This window comes from Caretta caretta, chromosome 3 (genome assembly GCF_965140235.1).
Source record: "Caretta caretta isolate rCarCar2 chromosome 3, rCarCar1.hap1, whole genome shotgun sequence".
Classification (NCBI taxonomy): domain Eukaryota; kingdom Metazoa; phylum Chordata; order Testudines; family Cheloniidae; genus Caretta; species Caretta caretta.
The window spans coordinates 153,045,668-153,073,104 of NC_134208.1; the positions used below are offsets into that span (position 1 = coordinate 153,045,668).

The 27,437-nt window shown below is 45.6% G+C and overlaps 1 protein-coding gene across 4 annotated transcripts in view; it reads left to right on the forward strand.

Moving 5' to 3' along the window:
• The window catches only part of DAAM2 (dishevelled associated activator of morphogenesis 2), a 246,236-nt gene that overhangs the window by 42,393 nt on the left and 176,406 nt on the right, over positions 1–27,437 (forward strand). The window lies entirely within an intron of this gene.

The window sequence follows — 27,437 nt, forward strand, 5'->3', positions numbered from 1 at the left end:
CTCGATAAAAATTTACAAGATGCTGAGCTACTACAGTGATAGGTGTTATAAATACCTAGATTAGCAGGCCAGTGGGAGCTTTGCATTTTCTAGGGACATAATTTGGCTTTAGAATCAATGCTCTACAATGCTTAACATTCAAACAGCTGATAGGAGGGGCTTGGTCCTGACAGCCGAGGGTTGCTGCACTGATTGTAGCTGTGGGCATGATTTTAATTCTCTTCATGTAGCACTAGGGTGACCAGATGTCCCGATTTTTATAGGGACAGTGACAATATTTGGGTCTTTTTCTTATATAGGCTCCTATTACCCCCCCACCCCTGTCCTGATTTTTCACGTTTGCTGTCTGGTCACCCTGTGTAGCACTGATGATTGTCATGCTGGGTACTGAGCAAGCTGCTATGTGGATGGTGTCAATTTCCCAATTTGGTCCTCTTGCCATCAACATATGATTCCGCTTGGATCTTTTCTCCTTAATTACTGATGACTTAACATAGATAACACTGGGTAAATTAAGCGTCAGGGCAGATTGCAGGTGCCTCTCCCCCAGCCTGTGATTATAGGTCTTTCATTATTGACATGGACTATACCCTGCCCAACCTGTCTGAACTTAGTCCAGTTCAGGGTGTGTTCCGTAACTGGGAAGGGAAAGTTCCTTGTACTTTGCTCTCTACTTTTTTTTTTTTAAAAGAAGTGAGTGTCTTAGCAACGCTTTGTGGGCCAGACCTGGAGAGATGAACCATCTAGTGCCAGTTCATCGGGCAGCCCAGAAAAGGCTCATTTCCCCTTGCCTCGTTTTTGTTAAACTTTGGATTTATGAATTCCCCCATGCACACGCAGAAGTCATGACCGGCAGTAGACGGTAATCTGTCCTTAAGGTTCCTATGGCAAACGGCCACCAAAGCTACCTTACTGCATTCAGCAACAGGCAGGGAACATAGAGGACTTGGAATTGGGACTACTTGGTTCTATTCTTGGCTTCAGGAGGACATTCAGCCTAGTGATTAGAGCAGGGGACTTAGGAATTGGGACTTCTGGCTTGCTATGTATCTATTCTGTGTTCATCTCTGTGGTATCTGAGAGCCTTATATGGACTTGCTATGTAACTTTGGGCAAGTCATTTAACCACTCTGAGTGATATCCAGGCCACAGCTTTCATTGACTTCTGTACAGCTAGGATTTCATCCTCTGTCTCTCTCTATCCATCATTTAAAAGGGAATAAGAAGTGTCGTCTTAATGTCCCACATTTGTGGTGCTTTTCCAAGCATGGAGCAGGGCATATGACCTGCCCAAAAGATCTAACAATCTAAGAACATTTGCCTACTTGCCCTGGGGGAGGGGACGGCAGTTGAGAGGCTTTTTTATTTCCTTGACATTTTATAGTGCCCCTAGGATGGAAGGAGCTATAATGCAGCCACTGATACAGTAAATGAGTTTGAAAGGCACTTTCACCCCCCCCCTTTCCCCCCCCCAGAATTGTTGCCCCAATGAGAGGGGATGATATCTACTGCATGTGTTTGGATAGTGGGGAGGTAATAATTTGTAACTTGTATTGAAGTTTTATTCCTAGCAAATTCTTTCTCCCTCCCTCTTTGTTTCTAAATTACTGCTCTCTCTGCCTCCCTCCCAGGCCACGGACGATTGGCTAATGCTACTTCTAACGCTGGGATGCAGGAATGTGCTTTCCCAGGACCTTCCTTCCTCCCTCCTGAGCTAAAGCTTAATTCCTCATGAACTATAAAATTTGCCCCAAGATGAGACTTTTATGGTGTTTAAATAAACTTCCTGTTCCAGTCACTTACAAAAGTCAAACCCAAAACCCTGCATACAGCCCAGTTCCCCTGCACTGGGTGGCTGTCCAGCTGTTCTGTCTCCTGTGGGGAGGTGGGGGTGGAGTGGGTACAGTACATGATGATGAGTTGTACCAGGTCTGCCACTTCTCTACTGGCCGTGGGTTACTTTCCTGTAGAGCTTAGTCTAATTTAAAAGGCCTTGATCGACCCCTTTGCTCCCACAAGTCATTGGCTTCATCTCCTCTGCCATGTGTGGAGCAGGATAGTATCTCGCTTCTGAGACCCTGTGCTGGAGCTCCAGGGGGGTGAGACTTCTTGGCATTTTGAGAGGCCAGGCAGGAGGTGGAGGAGCTGCTCTCTGTGGTCCCCATGCCTCGGAGGGGCAACGTAGCCACACAAATATCAGAACCTGTAAGTTTTTCCTACAGCAAGAACAGCCAGCCAAGGTTGTTCTCATGTTATGCTCCATTTTTTTCTCTCTCCATGTTTTCTTGGACATTTATCTTCTGAATTCATCTTTTGCTTGTTCCTGGCTTTGTGTACTAGGATGAAGACTGGGATGTAGCATAACCTTTGGCGGCAGGCAGGCTGACCCTTGCCAATGTGTAGCCCCCTTTACCTAACGTCTCCTTCTCTCTAGCAATGAGGTAGAGAGCTCTCTGAAGAGGATTAGAAGTACTGGTTATTAATCAAAAACTTTATGCTTAGTGCTAGAGAATGTCCCAGACAAACCTCAGGGTCCCTGAGCGAGCTGGGGATAGATAATGGGCTCTCACCTTTGACTTCAAGGTTGCTGGTTCAAATCCTGACCATCTGATCAAACGAAGAGAAGGATTCAGTGGTTTCTATGAAATAGCTTCGGTGGCCTCAGTCCAGCTCTTAGTGGATGAGTGTTCATGTTGAAAACCCATCAACACCGTGGACTCACTTGTTGAAAATATCAACAGAGATGCCAAGGGCTGAACAGTCTGAGGCTGAAGTAGCTTCTTCACCCTAAGAGGTGGTTTTCCCAATAAAGGGTTGAAGTACTGTGGGGAAATCAGCTCTTACTATCATGCTGTTTGTTCTGTGGGTAAACAGGGGACTCCCTTTCCATGGCGATCAAGGCAGAAGCTTTTGTCCTGAAAACAAATATATTTAAAAGGTGTCTGGGGAGGAGGTGAATAGCCTTTATTTTGTGTTTGGACTCTGACTGAGGCAGGCTTTTCAGATTTCAAATGGGCTTCCATGCATTTTCCTCTTTTGAACAGCTTTATTCCCATGCAGATTCTGGCTTTTTAACTTTTATTGCTAAGGATTTCATTCCCTGAAACTCCTAGAACAGTGTGAAACTTCAGCAAGGCTATTCTCTTCTCTCCCCCTGCCCCCCCCCCCCCCCAAGCCTGATCATTTTTCTTTGCCTGGGATGATCTCTTGTTTTGTTAAATTAGACCCAACTCTGCCACAAGTAAAACAACGGAAAACAAAAATCCACCGAAATCCCCAGATGAGAGAATCAAGAAGCAAAAAGTTTCCAATCTTAATGGACAAGAGCACCCATAGAATATGATTGGCATGAAGAAACTTGTGTTCCTTTGTCCATTTTGATACTGCATGTCAGACATTCCCAACCACTGGCAGGGCAGCTCTTTGCAAACTTTCTCTTGAATCTGTAATTTGATGGAAGCAGACAGCTGTATTCTGAACTACCTGCGCATCTCAGGTGGACTCCCAAGCACCCCAACTACAGTGCATGGCACTCCTGGAGGAGACAAATATACTAATGACCATGATTTCTGTGCTTGAGAACAAAGACCGAACTCCCTTGGTCAGCTGTACTTGAAAAGGCATTTCTGCCATCTGCTGCCATCTGAAATATTTGTTACTCCTCCTTGGGATTGAAGTCCTAAAGCTCTGCCAAATCCTTATCCACTTATCCGGAATTCTCTTTACGTTTGAACTGAGCATAAGCCAGCTAGTTTTCTCCCAATGTGCCACTTAGGGAGTGATTTGGAGGAGCAGAAGAATGGCACTTTTGTGATCAATGGTAAGGTCTATTAGCAGCTTCCAGACAGTAACTACATGGACCTTTGATCTGTCCACTGCCCTGACAGAATCTTCAGGGCAAAAGAAGTGGCCAGTTATTGCATTGCTGTCACTCAGGGCATAGATTGACAACATTGCCTGTTGTGTGGTTATGCTTTAATGATAGTTTCTGGAAGGGCAGCTCTTAAACAGGACATAAGCTGCAGAATTGTTTGGTCTGTCTTTTCCCCCCTCTTCCCTGCAGCACTATTAATGGGAAAGGTCTGTGACAATCACAGTTAGTTTCAGTGGCCTGATGTATGTGTCTTAAAGAGAAGATGAGGCTCTATGGTCTTCATGATATGAACCTGGCAATTGCTGTCTTATGTGGCTTTCATATTTTCACTATTAAGGCTGCTGCAAAGTTGCCATCTACTATAGAAGTGATGACTCTCTGGCAAGAGAGGCATTAAAAATAGCATGGCCCAGGGATACTTTTCCCTCCCTATGGCATCTAGGCTTGAAAAACATTGCCTGGATTCTTTGCGGTCCACAGGGTTCAAAATAAATGGAATTGTGCTCTTTTAACTGAGCCTTGCATGGAAAATTAGCCAAGTAAAATGCTGCCCATGTGACTGAAAGATGCAGTGAATTGGAAGAAGCTGATGAGATTGTTCTTGCGTTTGGAATGGCTCTTGATCCCTCCTCCCCCTGAGTGTGTGTGGCTAAATATATTTAGGGAAGAATAAATTATACTCAACTGTCTGACAGACTGAACTTTTATCTAGGGACTCTGGTAACACTTTAAACAGTGATAATGAATCTCAAGTTGCTAGATATCAAATACAACCTTTTTATAGGTGTAGTTTGAGGGCATTTTGTTTTGCAATGTATAGAGCAATCTAAAGTGGGGGGGAGGGATCTATATAATTTTTTGCTTTTTGCTGGGATCAGTCCAGCTTCCGACAGATGTTATCTTCCTACTGTAACCTACTTGGTGAAGAAAGCCATGAGTACACAATAATACTTGCCCTCCGGTCCCCATCAAACAGGCTCCAATCTAGCCGTAGTGTGACTATCTCCAGGGAGAACAAAGGAAGTCTGTTTCTCATTCAACTCGTGCCCATTTTGCTGACACTGTCAATGGTCACAGCCTGTTGAGTTGGTGGAATTTTTATTTCTGGTGTGGGCACCCATCCAATAAGGATTGGATGGAGACAGCAAATTCATTACATAGATGAGCTGCAGAACACTCATCTGCTGGAAGCAACGTTTGGTCACTTCAAAATTTGGCCTTCATTTACATCGCTGGAATTCAAATCAAATGTGTTTGAACGCTACTGAAGTTCTGTGAGGGTGAGGGCATGGATTCTGTGCCATGGCTTCAGGTAACTGGAGGGCCTGGATTCTGTGCTTTCAGGATCCTTGAAAGCGCTTAAATCGGTAGCTGACTCACGCAGGCAGAGGGCAAAACAATCATTTGCTTTTTTAGATGGCCTAAAATGCTCCAGGAAAATAATTAATGCCTGTGAAAGAAGATGCATCATAGAAAAGGACTGTTTGGGTTCCAACTGAAGCAGACAGTGGCGTAAAAACACAAGAAGGCCATCCAAGACCCACAGCATTGCTTCAAAGCTTCAGTTAATTCTGTTGTGTACAGTGAAGTGTGCATAATCCTCCTGTTTTTTGTCAGAAAATGATTGGATCATGCTATGAATGTCAGAACTCCCAGGCTATTAATACTGCACAGGCAAACTGGATAAGAGCCTACAGAAGCTTCTATCATCTTTACAGTCACCAAATGACCCCACTGTAGTTTTGACTCTGTTGGAGTTCATGGATTTCCAAGATTTCTTTGGAGGAAGCTCTCCCCAAGACTAAGCATGTGCATTTCTCTCAGGGTGACTGTCTTTATGGTTTAAGCAGATGTTGGTGAGCTTGCCACTGCAGAAAGTCAAATGAGCTGGTCCGGGAAACAGACTAGGATGTCATGCCTACAGGAAATGCAATGTGCACATGAAATGGAACAGCAGAGAAGAGTGGCTTTGGTAGCTAGGGTGGCATTTGTTATGAGAAACCTCTCCCCTTCCTGATTGCCAGGTTACAACACTTCTCTACACTTTTCAGATATAGAGAAGAGGCACGTGTTGCACAGGTGCATACCCGCCCTCTCACTGGCAAATGCACTGGTATGTTTACATTCATAGGAAGACGTGTACACTCGGACATACACACATACTCCTCTGTACACAACACACACGTCATTTCTTAGTGTTGGCATGCTTGCTCTTCTTTGCTAGTGCTATTACATCAACACACCATCTTACAAACATTTTCATCTGGCTCTTTTTCTAGTTGGAACATGCAAGATTTCTTTTTAAGACAAAGAAAAGCAGCTTAAACCTGAGAAAATATTTTGATATTTTGGCCTTTTAGAAAAGCCCTGACTCAGCCATTCTGATCTGTTGTGAAATGAAGCTGGGTGATGACTTCCTGACTATGAAATGAGTGTTCCCTGCTATAGATGGATTTTGTGATCTCCATAGCTGTGTACAGTACATCTTGTGTATGTGAATGAGCGACACAGCACAGTGCCTGCAGGAAACACATTCTTTTGCAATGGCCATATGGGTGTCTCTGCATTTTTATGATGCGGATAGACAGCGCAAGCAACAATCCTTATCATCCTTTCTTTATTTAAAGCTTTTTATTGCATTTTGTTCCAGCACGTAGCTCATGCATTGCAAAAGCATGTCTGAGATAAAGCAGAACTGAGAAACCCCATACCAACATTTGCAGTGGAATATTACAGGTCATGTGAGGTGGGTCCCAAAATAGGGAGGACTGTAATTAACTCTGACGTGAAATATAAATGGTTAATGAACATTCTCAGCAAGTGGGGAATGGGAGACTAAAATATACTAGTTATGTCAGAAAGGGTTAAAGCAAATGTAACAAACCAGTGCGCGTGCACGCACCCCCCCCCCCCACACATATATGCAGGCCTTATGTTTTTGATGCTGACAACACAAGCCTTTACTACTTGAGCTAAGGGAATAACTTTTAGCTGTGAGTAGATAGTAGCCTGCTATCCATGCTGATCCAGCTACTTGAGGGAGACACTCACGTATTTTAAAACTGTATTTCAGGCCACGTGGTGCAAGTATACTTTACCTCAGCATGGGAGAAGGGACTAAATGACCACTCTAGGTCTTGTCCAGCCCTACATGTCCGTGATTCTATATAATAGCCAAGTAATCCAGTAAGAAATGGGCTACTTCCATATAGTTTCTGAGATCTTTGTCAACCCTACAGGAAATGTTTGGGGCTGCAGTGCTGTCTTGGAGGTGATAGTCTCATTGGGTGTACTGTTGCTTAAAGGGCAGGAAAGTGGATGCTGGTGCTCAGATGTCTTGAGGAGGGGTACAGTATAACAACCTGGATAGAATGGAGTCTCTTTTCACCAGGGGTGTGAACAAGTTGGCACAAGGAGAGGCATGGCCCCCCAATATTTGATGGGGGCACAGAGCTCCCGTGGCCCTGGTGGGGAGAGCAAGCTCCTCCAGCCCCTGGGGTCATAGCAAAGTCACAGAATGAATGTAGCCCGCCCCCAAAGCAGTGCAATGAGCTGTAAATGAGCAGAGAACTGGGCAGAAGGTGTCACAATTGTGGAAGGCTATTGTTTAGTTCTGTGATGGCTAAGGTGTTTTTCTTTTGGTGCGAGAGACAAGCCTAAGGGGAAAGAGAGGAAAGGTCTAGCTCAAACAAGATTCCTGAGGTTGCCATGGTGCAGGGGAGGACACCCTTGCTGTCTAGGTGGATTTGATCAGCTGCGGCTTAGTCATCTAACAATGATGAATGAACTGGGAGGCAACAATTGCTGAGGTATAGAGGAGCCTCCAGGGGAAACCTGTCTGCTTCAGAGCCGAGATGGTTATGGGTATGCCAAGGGCATGTGCCCTTGGAAAGCACCTAAGAGGAGTTTGTTTTGCTGCACTTGAATGAGAGGTTAGAGATGTGTTTTCTTGTACCCTTTGAGCATGTAACACACCAGGGTGGGGCAGGGGCACACTTTCAGTCGCAAATGAGTAGATCAGGGCTCGAGTTCTATCACTTGGTGGAAACCTTTGGCCTGTATTATGCAGGAGGTTGGACTAGATTATCGTAATGGTCCCTTCTGGCCTTTACTATATGAAACTGTTTTAAAGTTACATGTTCCCTGGGTAGTTTAAAGGGACCTGCTGTCCCGAAGGAAGGAAGGATAGTCTTGTTACTAACACATTGGTCTTAAAGTCAGGAGATCTGCATTCTATCCTGGCCTCTACACATCTAATCCTTGGAATGTGGGGTTTTGGATTTTTCAGTTGGTTCTAGTGCTGTCACTTGAACGGTGTAGAGGCTATTCAATGTGTTACGCACCTCCAAGGTGCCAAATCTGGCATGTTAGACTAGGATGCTTGTGAGGGACCGATGTCTATTGATGCCATCCAGCCATCATGTTAGGTCTTCTGGAGGGCCCTTTTCATCTTGCTTTCTTTGGATCAGTCAAAGATGATTCTCTCAGGGAAGTTGGTAGGCATTCGGAGATGACCATACCACCTTAGTGTTGACTGGCTGAGAGCAGGACCCTTGTAGTTAGAAAATGGAGCTTTTCATTTGTCTTGAATATGTATCATTTGATTTTTTCACTCATTTGGAGATGATGCATGTGAATGGTGTCCAGCTTCTTTTCAGTTTTCAGAAGGGCCGTAGCTCAGAACATTGACCACCAAAGCATTATATGTGGGCACATTGCTCATCTCTGTTTTAGAGATGAGGAAATTCAGAGAGGAGGAAGATTCTCTTACATCCTAGCATGCGGCTAAATTCTTTCTGTGGAAGGAGCCATAGAGTATAAGATCAGATCTAAAACCTGACTTACCTTTAAAATTTGTTTTGGCTTGCTGGGGAATGTCTTCTGGATTCTAAATGCTGAGAAAGAAGCATATGGTCCATCAGATGGAAGTCAGGACAAAAGTTCAGTACTTTTGTGCAATACAGGGGTCACTAAATTCTCCTGTCCCTATAAGAAACAGAATAGCTGAATCTCAATTTATACTAATTTATGCAGAAATTCTTGGGTGCTATTGTTATGCAGGAGGTCCAACTACAGGATCATAATAGTCCTTCCTGGTCTTAAAATACACAAAGGTAGATTTTATAGAATGAGAGGTAACAAGGATTACCCTGTAGAATGGAATGTATATTTACATTGTAGTCACAAAGCAAGAATTTCTTTATTAGGGTTAATTGGATTCTTTGAGCAGAAATACCAACCTGCCTGGTTCCAGGTTTCTTGACCAAATGTTTTGCACAGTATGGTTCAGCATATGTCATGTTGCATCATGATGATGATTAGATTAAGTCCCCAGACTAGAAGAGAGCATGCCCCTGAAACTTACCTCTGGGGTGAGGATGGCAGGAAAGAATCAGACCCATAGGTAAGTGGCTGGGCATGAAGAGCTTTGTGGTCTGGGAACCTATCCCAGCAGTACAAAGAGAAGCCATTTTGGTAAGACTGGTTGGGTCCTATCATCTGTACTCCAATGTTACATCACTGGGGTGCAGGATGCTTGTCGCATGGGATCATGATGTGACATGCTTATGTTATCACAACATGTAACTGCACTGCCAAGCTGGTTTGCTGAACTTCATGCTTGTATAACCTCAGGTTAATGGAGTTTGCACATTACATTACCTTTGTGTTCCATTAACTCAAGATAGTGCTATCTTAGGTGATCTAGCATTCAGAGAGTTGTAGGAAAGCATTGCTATGGTAATGTGAACATAATGATTTCCAAGGCAAGCTAATCCCTCATAACTCGACAAATGAGAACACAGTGAGTGCAGAAGAGTATATTTAGGGTTGGGGTAGATCTGGTATGCTAACCAGGCATGTTGCCTAGCCATAGAAGATGCACCTACTCAGACTCGCTATTCTTTGTTATTAAGCTCCCATCAGAAAGAAACAGTCACTGCTCCAGGAAGCCTTAAATGGGCAAAGTGACACAAGTGCACTGGGTGATGTAGAGGATAGCACAAGATGTGTATCCCTTTTTGGGGGGGAGGGAACGCTTTCATTGAAAAGGATGTTAGCAGCATTTTGCTGCTGAGATAGTGTTAGCGAGCTTTGCACAAATGAGTTTTCAGTGAGATTACCTCAATCTCTACCCAAGAGGACTGTCCCCGGGACACAGCCATCCCAACACTGATCTAGTGGGGAGAGGTGGTAGAAAACCTGTCTGCTTTTTCCATTTTATTTAGCAAACTGTTTTATTCAAACCAAACTGCAGTGGATTTCTAGGCCTGCGGGGTTCAGGTAGGGGAATCTTCTGCTAATCTCTTTCCCAAAGGTCACAGATGGACACATGCCACTACCAGTCCCCAACCCCCACATTGGTCCTGCAGCTCTCTAGCTGAGAAGCCAGGGCCAAATTAAGCATGAATATTTTCACTCTGGAATGTGCAGTGGGACAGGGCTATGGTATGTGAACATAAGCACTGCTTCTGACAGTGACAGAGCATTCTCTCTGCTCTCTCCTCACTTTTTCTGACAGAAGTGAGGCGGTTAGGCCGGGGCAGTGCTCAGTGATGATGGAGTAAGGGGTGGTGGGGCGGCTTTCTATTGCCAAAGCTATGGCCAGTCTCCAAATGACTGAGTGGCTGCTTTGTGCTCTCCTCATAGTTTTAGGTATTCTGGAGAAATGGGCTGTTGAACTTGTCTCAGACCCATAGTTTGAGACTCCAGCATCTGGATCATCAGCATTTAAACATGGAGGATTTAAGGTGTGAATAGAGAAACTGGAAACAGCAGCAGTTATCTAGGATCTTATCAGTTATCGTAGCATCACTTTTGATATGACATGATTATGCTTCTAGCTATGCCACCCTACTAGAGTCACTAGCTGAGCGTTTGTGGGATGCTTATATAGGATAGCTAGCAAGCTTAAAAATTTGCTCTTGCAAGTGTTGGAATAAAATTCAGACGAGAGCTGAATGCTGCTTTCATTTACACCTATATAATTTCAATGGAATCAAATGCAACTTTCATTTACACAAGATCCCACAGTATTTTTCACAAGCAGATGGGCACTGCTGTGGTGTCTCAGGTACACTGATGTTAATGGACAGGATTTGTTCCAAGTTCTACTCATTCAGGCAATGCATGTACACCTGGTACGCTAGACGTGCCTGTATCCCTACCTGTGGGTCATCACACCAACACAGCTCTTCCACCAGATGGCTGAGTGATTTCTCCCCCCTACCCCACCCACCCCCCGCAAAATCTCAATCAGTGAAATGAGTTAAAGAATGTTAACAATGGAGGCCTATTGGATAGCTGTGAGAGATGCTGCAATCTCGCATGTGAAGAATAAACCAAGAGGCTTGCAGAGATGCAACCCATGTGCTCTGTGACAAAACAGGAGAATTATGTTATAGCCCTTGCTTTCCTGAATGAGGAGAATCCAAGGGCAGGATTCACTTCTAAAATTCCACATGCCTTATCTGCTCTTGTCTGTTTTACATTCCTGTAGTGGCTTTCATCTTCATGATGCTAAAAGCGCTCCACAAAGGAGATTTGAATAGAAATCTTTTGGTCTACCATTGATCTGCAGCTACCTGTAGGGTAGAAAGTAGGAGGTGTTTGAAAGCACACAGATGCACTACACAGCTGTTTGGGGCAGAAAGATACAGTATCTAGTTGAAATGGCAGGAGGAATTTTGGTACAGCAGAATGTGCCCATGCCATAATTTGGCCTGAACACCACGAAAGAGGCAGTGGGTCTTTTGCAACAGACATGTTCTTGGCTCAGAATCAGTTCAAATCTAGCCAAGTTTGGTACTGATCAAAAGTCGTCATGGTTTGATGGCTGGTCAGTGGGTCTGTGTAAAATGAGTGTGGTGGGTCTCAATCCAGGTCTCATTGGACAAATGGTAGCATCACACAAACACCCATCATAGTTAGTCTCAGCAGAGGCTGAGCATTGGATGGTCTGGGCAAAAGGGCTACGGCCCCCTGGTAGGTGTGTGTGTGAGAAAGGTGATGTAACTTACACTCCTGTTGGCCACAAGGAACCTTTTTGTGTGGGTAAACAGAGGATTTCTGTCTCCAGGGTTGTCAATATGGCCCCTTTTGCCAGCACTAACTCCATTTAGATGAAATGCATAACACACAAGTGGGTCAAAACCTGGCTTGTTGTGATGCTGAGTCCTACCTGGGCAATGCTGCCGCTGCAGCACTTGCTGGCGTCTGAGATGCTCCTCAAAGTAGCTGACTTGGGAATCTATTTAGAAAGGGGTCTTGGCAGCCCATTGCCTGCTTTTCTGTATGACACGCAGGTCCTGATTTATAACTGCAATAATGAACTCCAGGGCATGCTCTGTTGTTCGGTAATCTCGCTTCTCAGTCTGTCGACAGCGCAACACCAGAATGTGTGATTCTAGCACAATGATACAGGCTGTTTGTGCCTTGCTGCTCCCTTCCTCTTCAGCTCACATGGTCCAGATGAAGGAAGGTGCCAGGGGAGAGAGGAACAGCTCTTTTGAGTTACTGTGCTACTCCATATATAATGTACCACTGTTATTTCAATGAACAGTGTGACTTATTCACAGGCCCTTGAAAGCTTGGGAGTTGTTTTGTTTTTTTTTGGGGGGGGGGGTAATCCTCTGCAAAGCTCAGTCCGGGTATGGTAACTTGAGTTCAGTTTCCTGGCAGCAAGTCTCAGGCCTGAGTCCTGCTGGTTGGCGAAATTCGCTAAAGTAGCTGGTGGGAGGTATGTTAGCACCAGGATCCCTTTTGAAAAGTGCATGTTAGTGGTGAGGGAGATAGGCCTTGTTGTTAGTAGTGGTCATTCTGAGGTGGAATTGCTCAGGTATGTAATTAATTTCAGCTCTAATTGTTGGGACTTCTGCTGAAATTGGCCTCACTTTCCTCTTTAGCTAGCCCCACATATCTTCTGAGGCCCTGCATCATGGTGATCTTTTCTGTGGCCAAGGAGAGTTTGGACATGTCTCCCCTGACAACTTGTCAACAGTGCTCAGAGCATGTTGGATCACAGTTCCAGTTCTTGCCCTCCTTCCCACCCCCCAGCTGGGTACCTGAAGACCTGACCTCAGATCATCCAGGTGACAGCACAGTGTGGAGCCACCAGGCTGGCCACCCTGCCCTGCTGAGTGAATCTGAGGTAAGAGATTAACTAATCTCTGAGCCCCTTTTCTCCTTGGGAAAATGCCTGGAGGCTGGGCTGTTCCCTAGTGATTCTGCTATTAGGAGTCAGGAGAATTGTGTTCTCTTCTTGGTTGTGCTACTGACTTGCTGTTTGAACTTGGACAAGTCACTGAATTGCTCTGTGCCACTTTCTTTAAATGGATCGAATAATGCTGATTGTTTTACTGAGCATTCGCCATGTGCTCCACCACAGAGGTAGACAGCCTTCCCCAAAGGACCTTACATCCTAAAATCTCCACACTGTGGACATAGAAGCCAAGATTTGTAGTATCGCTTTTTGCAAAGTATGCATGCAGAATTTGCATGTACAATATGTGCACTCACAAGAATTGAGTGGAAAGGACCAGTCTCTGGTGATTTGCAGTGTAGCTAGCCCTAGTTGTACATAGAATCACAGTAATAGTGAGTACAAGCTATGCACCTGAACACTTCTAAAAATCCAACTGCCCTGGATAGCCCAGAAGGCTGGCTGTCTCAAAAGATAATCTACCTTTTAAGTGGTGTTTCTAAAGCACTTTGATCCGTGAAGGACACATGTCTTAGGGCTAGTTTTGATATGATAAAAGTAATGGAAAAAAAAATCAAGTCCATAGCTTGCTGTTTTGATACCACCTTACTGGGAATTGTGAATGCAGGCAGCACAAAATACTCTCCTGGCATCTGTGCTGCAGTTATTTTGAGTGGCTCCAAACAGAGGGGAATATCTTTGTGGTAGTTTTCTCCAAAGAAAGAATTCTGCTGAAATGTCTTTTCTTTGGTGGCTGCAGAAAGGAAGCCCGTGTTTGAGGCCCCAGTTTTGTACATCTGTTGGATCAGTTTAGGCCAATTCCCCCCCCCCCCCCCCCACCCCCACCTTCCATTAGCAAACTAGATATAAAACAGAAGCCATTGGATAAATAGGAAAAATGTGTAGCGGAGGAAGCCCTTGTGATTAGGGAGCTGTGAACCAGTTATTTCATGTCCGGCTTTCAGTGTATTTATAAAAATGATGCTAGTCAATGACACTTTGACTATAAATGGCATCTGCTCCATCGCTGCTTTCTCACAGAAGTGAACTTGCTCTGTATTTTTAACATAGGCCCATTGATTTCTCCACCCCCTCACCCCCAAGTTAATGTGGTATTTTTGAAAAGGTCTCTAGAGGAAACCGCTCCAGAGACAGGTACAGCATGGGCAGTGACTGAGCTGGCTTCCCCACACTCTGTCCTGCTAATGTGCCTCAGGTTTATCCTGAAGGGGTGAGAGGGCAGTTCAGTCTCTGGCCATTCCGGTGCACAACCGCTGACTGCGATGTTGATTAGTGCCAGCTGTGAGGTTTGGTGTGATGTGGCTGCTTGTCCACTAGGATCAGGACGGAGATCCAGCAAACTCATTTTTCATTGATCGCCAACAGCTGTCATGTCACTACATGCATTTATACAGCCTCTGTCTAGATACTGCAGGAGCGCACATGGTTTAGATCAAGAATAAATAACATCTTCCCAAATAGAGGGAGCAAAGACACCACAATCCCCTCCCCCACCTCCAGCGCTGTGCTTGCTAAATTTAAAGGAAGAGATGGAGAAAATCCAGCCCATGGGCAAAATGCCAGGGATTCCAGAGCCTGCAGTTAGTGGAAAGCCTTGGACAAAAAGATGAATCTTGTATTGTTGTCTAAATGGGGCCAGGCTTAGGCCTGCATATATTTCCATAGGCAAGAGAGCACCCTACATGGGCTCTAAGCTCTTTCTTGTTTGGGAAGAGAGAGCCAAAGTGTTCTGAGAGTCTCTAGGCAGCATGGTAAGACTGAGACAGTCTCAGAGGTAAGAGGGATCTAGGTCACTTAAGAAAAGAGGTAGGCTTTGTGGACAGTAGAAGTGGATAGGCAGCCTGTGTAAAGTGGCGCACAGATCTCGTATGTTCCTGTTTGTCTGTCTGTCCCCACTTGGAAGTGGTGAGTAGCATTCCACGCTAACTAAAGTTTCCAGGTGGCCTTCAAGGTTCATCTCAGGTAGTGTGTTTCAGTGAACTAGATACCAAATTGATGGGCACCTTAATATCCATGACTTTGTCATCTCAAAACTGAATGACTGTAGTGAAGTGGTTCTGAAGCTAGGGGTCAGGACCCCAAAGTGGGTCACAACCCTGTTTTAATTGGATCATCAGGGCTGGCTTAGACTTGCTGGGGCTGAAGCCAAAGCCCGAGCCCCACTGTCTGGGGCTGAAGCCCTTTGGCTTGCACCCCCCCACGGTGGCAGGGGTTGGGCGGGCTCAGGCTTCAGTCCCCCCTCCTGGCATCATGTAGTAATTTTTGTTTTCAGAAGGGGGTCATGGTGCAATGAAGTTTGAGAACCCCTGCTGTAGTGACATGTAGCAACGACTTGAAATCAACACCAACCGGGCTGTAATCTAGAGATGAATGTCTCAATATTCCATTCCAAATGCAACAGGCCATGCATTATCCTCTGTCTGCTGATCTCCCGATGAGTTACACTGCACATGTTCCTATATTTAAAGTCCCGTTCACCTGAGATGAAAACTACAGTAGGACGTTTTGATTTCCCATTTTATTCAACACCCTCATGGACTAAAACATGCACTCTAACCTGCAAAATCTCAGTTGCCCTCCCAAAGGAACTGGCCCTACTTCTATGATGAGATCACTTGCATCTAGACTGGACCAAACACTAGACAGCACATTGTAAGGAACAATGCTGTGTTGGCCACAGGGAGATGGACTACGTTAGCTGGTGGACTTTTTCCATTTCTAGCTTCCATGATTCTGAGACCCCCAGTGTGTTCTGGAACATGTCATGTTGGGAGTGTTTAGATGTTGGTAGCCTTCCAGTTTGTGTCTCAAGAGGATCCTTCATAATATTTATATTTGCCTAACTAGAATGAAGAAACTAATTGCTGTCTGTAAAGCATTGGGTAAATGTATAGCACAAAATACTGAGTTTTTAATCATAATAACATGGTAGAACATTGCTAATAGGCCCTTTACTAGCCTGCAAATTTTATAACCTACTTAGCTCTCTTGGCAGAGATTTAGTAGCAGATGCTGTAGTGGGGGTTGTCTCTCCATTACTCAGATGTTGTTTTAACAAAATATTCTACAATATATTGACTAGTGCATTACGAAGTATTGTCATGAATAACTCATTTTTAATCTCAGCTATACCTTACCTCCAGTGTGGCTGAGAGCAGAATTTAGCCGTCAAGTAGTGTGGTCCAGTTGGGAAAATTGCTCCACTTGTCCATGCCTTCATTTCCCCATCTGTAAAATGGGGAGACTGGTACTTTTGAAACCATCTGTATAAATTGCTTTGAGATTTATAATTTCCAAAAGAAATAGTCAATTTTGCGCTGCAGTATCCTTGCTCCCTGGTCCTTTGCTTACTTGATAACTTGCTGTATTTGGTAACTTTGCAACAGGTCCTGCAGTCATCGGTGGGAATTAGCAAGGTTCAATGGTAGAGATGCTTCCACTGTGTTAATTCTCTCACATGGACTGGCTGACCAGCAGGCACCTCCTGGTGTCCTTGTGAGGTAATGCTGAAACATGAGGAAGGGGAAGGTGCTGAGGAAGGAAGATAAAATAAAAATGAAGACTGTATTTTGTTCAGCATCCTTCATCAAGCCCAGCATGGCTGTGTTTGAATCCTACTGATGGAATGTTCTGACATCATGTTTATTTCCACCACAGTCCTGAAATGTAAACAGGACATCTTTGGATGCTAATCCAAGGGACAGGAAATGCCCAAGAGTTCAGGATTCCCAGTCCATTGGTAAGACACAAGGAAGTGAACCTGAAGGGAGGGCTGGCACAAAATTCTGCAGTGTGCTGGAGTGTGGATGGAGATGTCTGCATGTATACAGGGTATGAGGGGTGTGCAGCAGGCAGGGTGATGGTCTAGGGCAACTGCCTCTGGCCAGGTGCACCTGCATATGAGCAGAAATCCTGGAAATTGAATGTTTAGCGTGCTCTAAATTCAGCTTATGGGAGATAAGTGGAGAGATCATTTATAAGAAATTAACATATACAGAATAAAAAGGCCCTTTAATGAAAAGATGCTATGCTTCCCTATAGGTGGTGCAGAGGGGAGCAAAGTTGGTGATGTGCATGAAAGTGGTGTGCAGCAAGTGCTTAGGCCAGTCCCGATAGGCCCCCGGGACACATGGCTGATTGGAGGTAGCACAGCCCAGGATCAACTGGTCTAGGTGGCCTGCTACAGTAGAAAATCCACCCTGATCTCAGGAGAGAGCCCCAGATAACATGCTCTTGTTAACTTCCAGTCAACAGCTTCTACTACCTCAACAGGAGATTAGGGGCAGCATGGAGCATTGGTGGTAGAATGGCTCTGAGCTGGGAAAAGGAGAGACTGCAGGAATACAAGGGAGCTGTCACTCAGTACAGAGCATGAGATTCACATTGTAGGAGACAGGACTCCACTTGGGCTCTGCATGGTTGGAAGACTTTGGTTCTTCCGAGTGCCAGCTGCTAATCCCTCCTCTGTAGTATCCTTTGTGGTAGAGAAGAGAGGCCTGTTTTGTAATGAATATAAAGGGGATCCTTTATAAAGAATACTAGTTCACCCGCATCTCTAGCTCCCAGACTGGCTGGCTGGCTGCTCCCTCATGTCACCACACAAGGTCTTCTAAGTACTGCTTTGGACTCTACAGTCATGGAAGGGACTATATGCTGCATACAGAGAGCGAGTTAAATTTTCTGTGCCCTTAACCTTGCCTGTTGTTCTTTTAATAGTAACTTCCCCCCTTCTGTGCATTATGTACACAGAAAGGGATGGCCTGACTCTGCGTATTGCTGATTTTAAACAAATAATCCAACACTAGTTTCTGATTTCCCATGTAGCACATTGGTCAACATGCACTGGATTGTGCCCCTCTGCAGTGCTGCATGGGTTGGGTTTCCATTCATATTTGAAATTGGAAATTATTACTTAGAATTATTTATTAAAGGTGAAACTGGCCCAGGTTTCTTGTTACCTGCCAAGCCCTGAGAGCTTAGTTGTATTCTTTATATTGCTTCAGGTGTTAGTGATTTCATCCATGCAAGAAAGGCAGAGCCCCAGACTCCTCCTCTCCTAGCTACCAAGAGAGGAGAAGCGACTTCTAAATTTTGAAAACAAAATATTGTTTAAGGAACCAAATCAGAATGAGAACTTGTTGGGCAGGCTTAAATGACCATTAAAAATGAAGCTACTTGGTTCGCGCCTAAATTTTAAGTTGGGTAGATAAATATTGAAGGCTTTGATCCTGTGATTGAATCCACTATTGCAAACCACCAAATTGTTAGTCTCTAAGGTGCCACAAGGACTCCTAGTTGTTTTTGCTGATAGACTAACATGGCTACCACTCTGAGACATCTGATGGTAGAGGGCTCTTCAGTCTACACACAGGTATAACAAGATCCAGTGGCTGGAAGTTGAAGCTTGACAAATTGAGACTGGAAATAAGGCCTGTGTTTTTAACAGTGAAGGTGTATATCTGTGTCTCCTTTTTCATGCCAGCATCCCATCCAGCATGAATTAGCAGAGAATGCTGTGGCTGATTGCCTAACTAGAAGAGCACCCAACACCCATGGAAGAGGGTTACTTCTCTTGTCTAAACTGGCGTTTCTCTTACCAATGGTGGGACTGCAAAGGTGAGAAATTGCTGGTGTAGATAAGAGAGACTAGTTAGTCACTTAGAATCAGTTTTTTCAAGTGCTCATACCCATCACTAGAGCTGGCTGAAATTTTTCATTTATAATTTTTCAATCAAAAATGTCCTCTTTCCAAATCTGGGATCATTTACAGAAAGCTTCCAGTTTCCAAAGTCTTTTTCTGCTGTTTCATAAAATCTAGAAACTTCAAATTTTTGAGGCTTGTGTTCCCCTCCCCCCCACCTCCCAAATGAGGTAAAATGAATGATGTCCAGAGTGGATTTTTCCCACTTTTTTTTTCTTTTTGTCCCTCTGAAGCTTTGAGTGTCTTGAACCAAACATGTCATGTGAAGGTTGTAGAGTATGTGTGAGCCTGCATTTGTAAGGTGGCAGTAGGGAGGGTAGGTGGCGGAACTGACCAATAAGATAAAAGGATTTAAAAAATCCTAGTTGAAATTTTCATACATAGTAATATGATCTGTTTGTGTCATGTGATTGGACACAATGCATATAATTGACAAGCATGTTCCCCTGAATGAGGCCCCACTTTGCAAGAATTCCCTGAAGGGCCAAGCATAGTGCACAGAGTACAAACTACCCCTTACACCACTTACCCATCTAAAAAGTGCCTGATTTGGATCTGATGTATGTTGGACCAAATCTTTTTCTTTGCAGAGACCTAACTCTGTTTGGCCATAAGAGCTCTGACCTGGATTGTGAAGGCTCAGCTTCTGCATACCAGAGGCCTAACCCTGAGATAATACCTAATTTCACTGGGGTGAAACTTGTGCACAGCACCTCCTAGGAACAGCCCAGATGGGAAATGCTCTGACAAACTCCAGTGCGCTAGCAGCATAGTAGGGCCTGGTCTGAGACAAGAGACCGCTGTGGCCCTCCATGGCATTCCCTGACAAAGCCCATACCCCTATTGTTTGGGAGTGGGATCACCTAATATGGTGGTTCTTTCCTGCCTTTAGCTGCTAACACTCTATGAAAATCCAGTTCTATAGACTGGAAGCATGGATGCTGATTTTTTTTTTTAAACAATTGAAAGATAGAGCTCTCCCCAGAGACTCCATCCTAGGTTTTTTCTAGAGGTTGCGCAAGGGAGAATAGGTGAACGATGTGTTACTGGCTGGACACCCAGCACAGCACTGAGAGTGGCCTCAGTCGAGTGGAGAGCATATTTGATTCCAAGCTCCCACTGACCTGGGAGCAACCTTATCTGAAGCATTGAAATGGGCGTTAATAGAGCCTCCCTCAGGTCTGATTTAGAGGTAGGGGCTGTGGGTTTCCTTTGTGTTGAGGTGCTTTGTGGGGGAGTCACCAGGGAGGAGGCTGAGACTGAAAAGAAGAGGGGAAAGGAGAGTATGAGAGGGAAGATCAGTTTCTCATTACTGGAAAATTGGCACTTGTTGGTGTTCTGGTCTCTGAAGCCAGGTTTCTGTGGAGACAATCTCCAGTACATGAACTGTCAGATGTTTTGGGAGCTGCATGCCGCCGAGCAGGAAATCGTTTACATTCTTTATCTTCCACATAGCAGGCTCCGGAAAAGCCCTGCCAAACATACTGCTCCCAGACCTCAGGGACCAGGGCTTGAACTCTGGGAAAGGCTGGGGTACCTCCTTCAGCTTCTCACAGTGTTTTGCTCACCAGAATTGCATTCATCTGCTTTCCAAGCATTTGTCCTGAAAAGCTTCCTAAGGGAAAAGATTGGATGACACTTGATTGGCTCTCCTAGTGCTTCCAAGGCCTCATCCTGCTCCCAGTGACATGGGTGGTTGAGCCACCTATTGACTTAAACAGGAGCAGGAACAGTGATGAGCAGAAATGGGTCAGAATCAGCAGGCTGCATCTGAACCCCCCCCCCCCCCGCCGAACTTTGGAAGAAATCAGATCTGGATCTGAATCTTGCAGTTTGGGCTCATCTCCAATACCAGTGATCTCGTCTCAGCTAGCGGGACCAATGGGGGTGAATGAATGCTAGACTGTTGAGTGGAGTCCATCTCAAGTGCTGCCTGGCTTATCTGGCATGTCCCCTCACATCTTGTGAGGGAGCATAAGATCTTCAGAACAGGCCAGTGTATTCTGTCACCATTACACCAGAGCTGATTTGGGAACCAGCAGTTGAGAGGTTAAACTTATTGTACTGAGATGCAATAAGACTGGTGTTGCTGTTGCAGAGACACAGCTTTACAAAGACTCCTGGATACTGTATGTTTGGGAGGTGCCGGGGTTGGAAATATTCATGTGAATGAGATTAAGGTTTAGTACCCATGAGGTTTCCTTTAACTCTGGAAGGGCTCCTAATGCTGCCAAAGCTGCAGTTTCCCCAGGAGTTTCTAGTGCTCATGTAGTTTAATAACTCGCTTGAAGGGGGTGGGGCAGCTGCCTGCACCCAGTGGGCTGTGAGTAACAGCTTGTGCAGTCTAACCTTCTGCAAACAAGAAATTGGAGTTGGTGTGTTGTTGCTTGCAGACATGCTCCCTAAAAATTCCCTGGGCCTAAAGCAGGGAGGCTGGTTTATAAACAGCTCAGTACCACCACATTTGGACTGTCCTGGCTTTTTTAGATAAATATTTCGAAAACACCTTTTTAGTGCCTTGATCTTTAGTTCTGCAGCCCCTCCTCCTCCTCCACTGATACAAGTACGGGCCCAAACAGTCACCCCAGCCTATACCCAATCTAGATCTGCATCAAGTAAGCCCCCCTAACCACTCATACATGAACATACACACATGCCTCTCTCTCTGTGTTCACATGCTCACAAGCAAGACAAAGAGACCCCAATACATGCTCACAAGGAAGGCTTGATCTCTCTGATGGATCCACATGCGCATGGATGGGCATATGCACCCCCCTCCATCCAGCTCAGGTACACTGTGCTGTCATTTTCAAGATAAAATGAGCAGTGCTTCATTCACACAACCCCTGAAGAAGCTATCAAAAGAACAGTTAAAAATGGACTTGGCCTTTAAAGTTGTAAACTGTGTAGTTGTCCCAGGAAGGTATTTCATAATGACTACCACTGTGCTAGTGAGACAGATGACTACATACCTCTGTCATAGCCTCTCTTCTCTTGGCTGATCAGACCCACACAGGCTTTTGTCTATACACCCTTCCTTCTCTCAATGTGTGATTCCCATTAATGCTGATATTATGCCCCTCACCTGCAGTGCCCCCCCCCCCCATTATCCCAGCCCTGGAATACAAAAAGTGGGCTAAATTCATCTGATACAGTTTTCTTAGTAGCATTACCCCAGGGATTACTCTGGCCTGATGGCTCTTCTTTGTGGATATCTGCTTCCTCCTTCCAATTTGAATGCATAGCACATGTCTTTGACATTCTCTTCTGTAACATAAACATATACACGTGTGTGTGTATACACACACACACACAGCTATAATATACAGAAATTCAAAACACTCCACTGCACAGACTTCTACCCCACGGGACAGAATGAGAGAACAAACACATGGCAGATGTTAGTGGTGTTGCTTAATGCACTGCAAGAGGGCTCTCTGACACCACAGTGATGAGCAACATATCAGAGCCTTTTTGGAATAGACACTGTTTAGTGCCATGCACAGGGTATGTTTCGTTTTCCCTCCCCCACCCTATACCAAATCCAGCCTTTTGTAGACTGGCTGTTTTGTTTGAGGAGGGAGTTGATTTGTGCTGCTTCACACCATCCCATCCTCCTCCTTTCTCTGCCAGCTGCTCAGGATTCATTTGACTTCTGAATGAAGGGTGTGTCCTGGCTAACCTCTCTGCCAGAGGTTCCAAGAATTGGCTCACTGTGGCTTTTGCCTCTTAAAGAGACACTGTCAGTTCCTTTTTATTAAGCCAGGGTTTGTTGGGGTTTTCTTGTTGGTTTTTACCATGCAATGTTTGCCAACCCTTTTTAGATACTTGCGAAGGAAGCATTGTTCCCTGAGAATTTCCAGGAGGCCGAAGGCAATTTTCTCATCTTTTCTCTTCTCCCCTCCACCCCCCCATTCCCTCCAACCTTTTTTCCCCAAGTATTTTTGTGGCTTAACCTCTAACACTAGCAGAACTAACATGGACACATAACTGCTTCTGCCACACACATGCGGCATTACTAGCAATGGACCCTAGCTGAAAAACTTGGGTTATAACTAAAACTTCAGTAGAGGAGGAATGTAGAAGTATGAGAGTGGGGATGGGGCCAGAGCTGCATGAAACTTGGTGCTCTCAGTATATTTGAAGCCATAAAGGGTAGGTGTATGTTCGGAGCCTGACAGCCTGAAGAGAGACTTGTGCTAGCTCACCTTGAGCTATGGCCCTAATAATAGCAGTGTGGATGTTGTGGCTTGGGTGGAGAATCAGGCTAGCCAGCTAAGCTCAGATACAGGGTGTCGGGTAGGTTTGAGAGCCTAGGCTGCTGCCCAAGCCTCAGCATCCACACTATTTTTAGTGCACTAGCTCAAACCCCACCAGCAGGAGTCTGTCCACCTGGGCTGTGAGGCTGACGCCCAGCTGCAGTGTAGACATACCCTTATGGGCCTGCTTTCTGTGGGGCTCATGTCTTGCTTCCATTCCAGATTTGAATGGATGAGAGAAACTGACAAAACAGCTGAATTCACTTAAATGATGGAGTTTCACCAGCACCAGCCTGTGGCCCAGATAACCTGCACCAGGGTTCTCCTCCATCTAGGTTCCATCCCAGATATGAGAGTGTTAAGTCATCTTTGCAGCACTGTACAGATCCCTGCTCTGGATCTGCTGAGGAGAACCTCCCCTGGACTGAGGGGTGCTGTGGACAGGGCAGCTCGGGGAGGGAGGCGCACACATTTTTCTGTGGCTCTCTCTGCACTGGAGAACCCCATATAGGGGCAGGAGGTAAGAATTGGTTCCCAGAGCCAGCATTCTGGGGGGGAAGTCTTGGACCTGTAGCTCCAATGGGACTGTGCTGTCAGGAAGCTGGGGAGAGCCACAGAGTTGGCATGACAGCACAGGGTCTCAACACAGACTTCCCTGGCTGCCTCTTGTGGGTCCCCCTGAGATCGTCAGGGTTTGGGGCTTGTTCTTCACTCCTCTCCCTCAAAATGATTTTGGTAAATCTCTTCTTGATTTGAGTAGCATTTTCTGCTGCTCCCTTCCCTCGAGCCCTTCCTAGAGTGCGTGCAGGCCCAAGGCAAGAAATCCAGCCCTGTATATTCTTAATGGAGCAGATAGAGGTAGCTGCATTGTGTTGGGGCAGCCAAAAGTTGCCTTTGGCTCCTGAGCAAAGGTGCTGACTTTTTTGTTTTGCAGGTAGGTGCTCCAGGCTGGTTCTTCTCCCTCCCCTGATATCTCCTCCTGCCTTAAGGGCAGGGAGGGGGAAGAGAGGAGCCAGTGGCAGGGCAGCCTCTCTCAACAGCTGATCAGTGGGGCAACCACTGAAGACCTGCTGGAAGCTTAGGGCCAGCCGCTGAACAGCTGATTGGTGGCTAGCCCCAGGGCCACCAGAGCTGCAGCCCCAGCCAGCCCAGGGGGTGCTGAGCACCCCCTATTTTTTCTCTGTGGGTGCTTGAGCCCCTGAGCACCCACAGACTCGGCACCTATGCTCCTGAGCCTTTTTGCTGTTGGTTTTGTCTTGAGGGGGCGTAAGGAACGGCAGGTTTCCCTCTGGCAATGGGGTGGGAGGGGGAAGAGTCTGATCTTTTGTTTTAAGGAGGGGAAGCAAAGTGGGGTTGAGTGTTTTATTGTTTGTAAATTGGGAGGGCTGGTTTGTGCTTTATAGTCCAGGAAGCCTGCATGAAAGGCTTGCTTATTTGTCTTTGCCTTTGAACTGCACTGACTTTTTTTTTCTTTCCCCAGCATGTAAATATTTACAGTGTGGGAGCACCTGTCACTGTAAATCGGGAACTTGCAGCTCACTCAGACGAAGCTGCTAGTTTGGCAGATCTTGCAGTGTTTGGGTTTGAGGTTTCTTAAAGGGATGCTGTCAACCTACCTTTAAATGCATATATCTACTCACGGATATTTGTAGCTGATGCCTTGGGAGCTTTGCTGACCAACGGACTCTTCATTTTGCACACAAGCACACTATTTTGTTCTGCTGGCAAGCATGCTAGATTGTGAATGCGGATATGTTGTAGGATTGCGGCTGTCCAGCTCTGGAGCTGGTTGGTTGTGGTAGGCTTGCTTGTGACTGGGGCCTGCAGACACTGGTCTGTTTTCGTAGGGTTGCTGATGCATATCAGACTTCGTACCTGGCTTGTCCTTGTAGAGCTGCTTGCAATTACTGGTTTATTTTTGTAGGGCTTGCTTGAGGAGCGCTAGGCTGGTAGCATGGATTTAATTTTCCAGTCTCTGGGGCTTTTTCTTTTGTACTGGGGACAAAATCCATGTCTAGAGTTAGATATAAGGGGGGGAGCGCACGAGAGCTCTTTTTAAAACTAGATAAATGAGTGATACCCATAGAACACTGACAGACCCCAAAAGATCATGCAGTTAGTGGGGTGAAAATTGCTTCCCAGTTTCCCTTGACATGTTCTTTTCCCTCGCTGAAGGGAGCGCTGCTCAGATAGCACAGCATAAAACATACTTTCCTAGAAGGCTTTGGGATAGGGAAAGGTGTGTGTGAAAACTGTAGCTGTCGTTCCTGTCCCTACACACAGTCCCTCACTCAGATAAGGCTGAAGATTATTGCAATGGGGGGGAGGGCACAGTGAAAACACTGATTTAGTGGGGTGAGAAGGCCTGAACCCATTTGGTGGTTGGCTGAGTTACAGAAGCACTGTTTGGTTTCCAGTGACCTTGGCTATGCTTTGCTCTCCTGATTAAGGTAAGCCGATTGCATTGCCATTTGCAAAGGGCTGAAAAATCAGTGACTTGGAGAGAGACTCTCCAATGAGACCTCTCTTGGGGCCTAGTGCAGTGGGAGCCTTTTAAAGGGATGTCTGCACAGCAAAACCTGGATATGGACTAGCCTACCTGAGTTAGCTTGAATGCAGCTAGTGTGGGGAACAATAGTACTGAAGACAGTGCAGTGTGAGTGGTACAAACTGGGCATGGACCAATGTTCCCACAAATTTTGACAGGCCATGTGCGTAAAAAATTTCTTCTGTGCAAATTTTTGTGTGCAGTGTTTCGCTGTGTGCGCGGGGTTCAGGGTCTGTATGTGCGTGCACATGCGCACAGCGTAGAGGAACAGTGGCATGGACCCTGGCTATGTACTCTGCTTGCTAGCCTGCTCTGAAGCCCGCACTATGCTGTCTTCACTGCTATCGTGACCCACTCTAGCTGGATTCAAACTAGCTTGGGTAGGCCCGCCAATGGCCAGCTTTTGCTATGTAGGCATACTCTGACATGCAGGGCCTCAGTCTTCTCTCACATCAGTGTATGCCCAGCAACTTAAAAATGGAGTTACTCAAGACTAAGGTTGAGAAGCTTTATTGAGAGCACCCATTCTAGCAGAGAGCTACATGGCATTGACTAAACACACCCAGTATCTTCTGCCCCAACGTGAGAGACTCCCCCTGGTTGGGGGTCTCCCTTTCATTGAGTTCTGCTAAATTAAGGCAAAGGACATAGTTTTAGGGCCAACAAACAGAAAGCATTTTATCTAGACATAGCTAATTCTTAACAGAGCTCTTCTCTGAACAGGAGAAAGAGCTTCCATCACCTCTGTGCTTAGTCTCGGTACTAGTTGCTTTTGTCTTGCTTTTCCTTCTGGGGTGGAGAAATGGCTTGAACAGAATGGTACTTGCTTGGACTGGAAAAGACCCACCAGTTCAGGAGGTGATTGGTGCCCTAGCCTGTATTGTGATTTGTGTATAACTGGGATAGATTCTTCAGGGTTCTGGGTCGTGGTGGTGGGATCTCAGCTTTGGTTGTAGCAGTGTGCGCGCAGGAATACAGGGAATACTTTCATCCCTGCAAAAGGATTTCCCACCGATTTTGTGTGATAAAGAAATTAGGCCCCAATGTGTACCTGGTACAATCAAAGGCCATACACCAGGAATGAATGGTTCGTAAGTTTTGTCCCAGGAGGCATGTACATCTGTCAGGGTTAGTGGGAATCTCACATACCTATGGAGCGGCAAATGTATAGAGGAAGCCTTTGCTGGTCCGCTCATCTGAGCGCCAAAAGCTAGAGACATTACAACCTGCAACTCCATTTCATCCTGAAATTACTGCCTTTGAACTGTGAACTGCGTTTTTTTGAAATATCTGATCCACCTTTGGGCATGCTATCAAGATGCTGTGGCCACTGATGAATCAGGAGACCGGTACTGAGTGTATATTGCATGTTACCTTCCTGCTGCCCCCTCGGGATAGGGGAGCTCTGAGATGATCAGCTGGCTGTTTTTGGGAAAACACAGGCTGTTGGTCAGTCACAGATCCAGAAAACCTTTTTTCCAGACATGTTTTACTTCAGCTTCATTCCTACCACAAATCTTCATGAACCACAAAAGGTCTCTGCAGCTATGACATTTTGCCATGAATTGAAGGCAGGCTACACCTTAAAACTGACAGACATAGTAGTAAAACAAAGCTGTTGACATGGGATGTACATGCACCACACATGTAAGGGCCATGCATATATTCTAGGCGATGTGGACTAAGGGCACTCATCACTTTGTAAGGTAGATCCCCATGGTTGCATTGTATAAGGAGGGGACAAGTAATCTGTGTAGTTTAGACTCAGATGTACATTTCCCAGGTATTCCAGGGCTTGCTGTCCCCCTTCTCTGATCTTAGCAATGGGTTGTGTG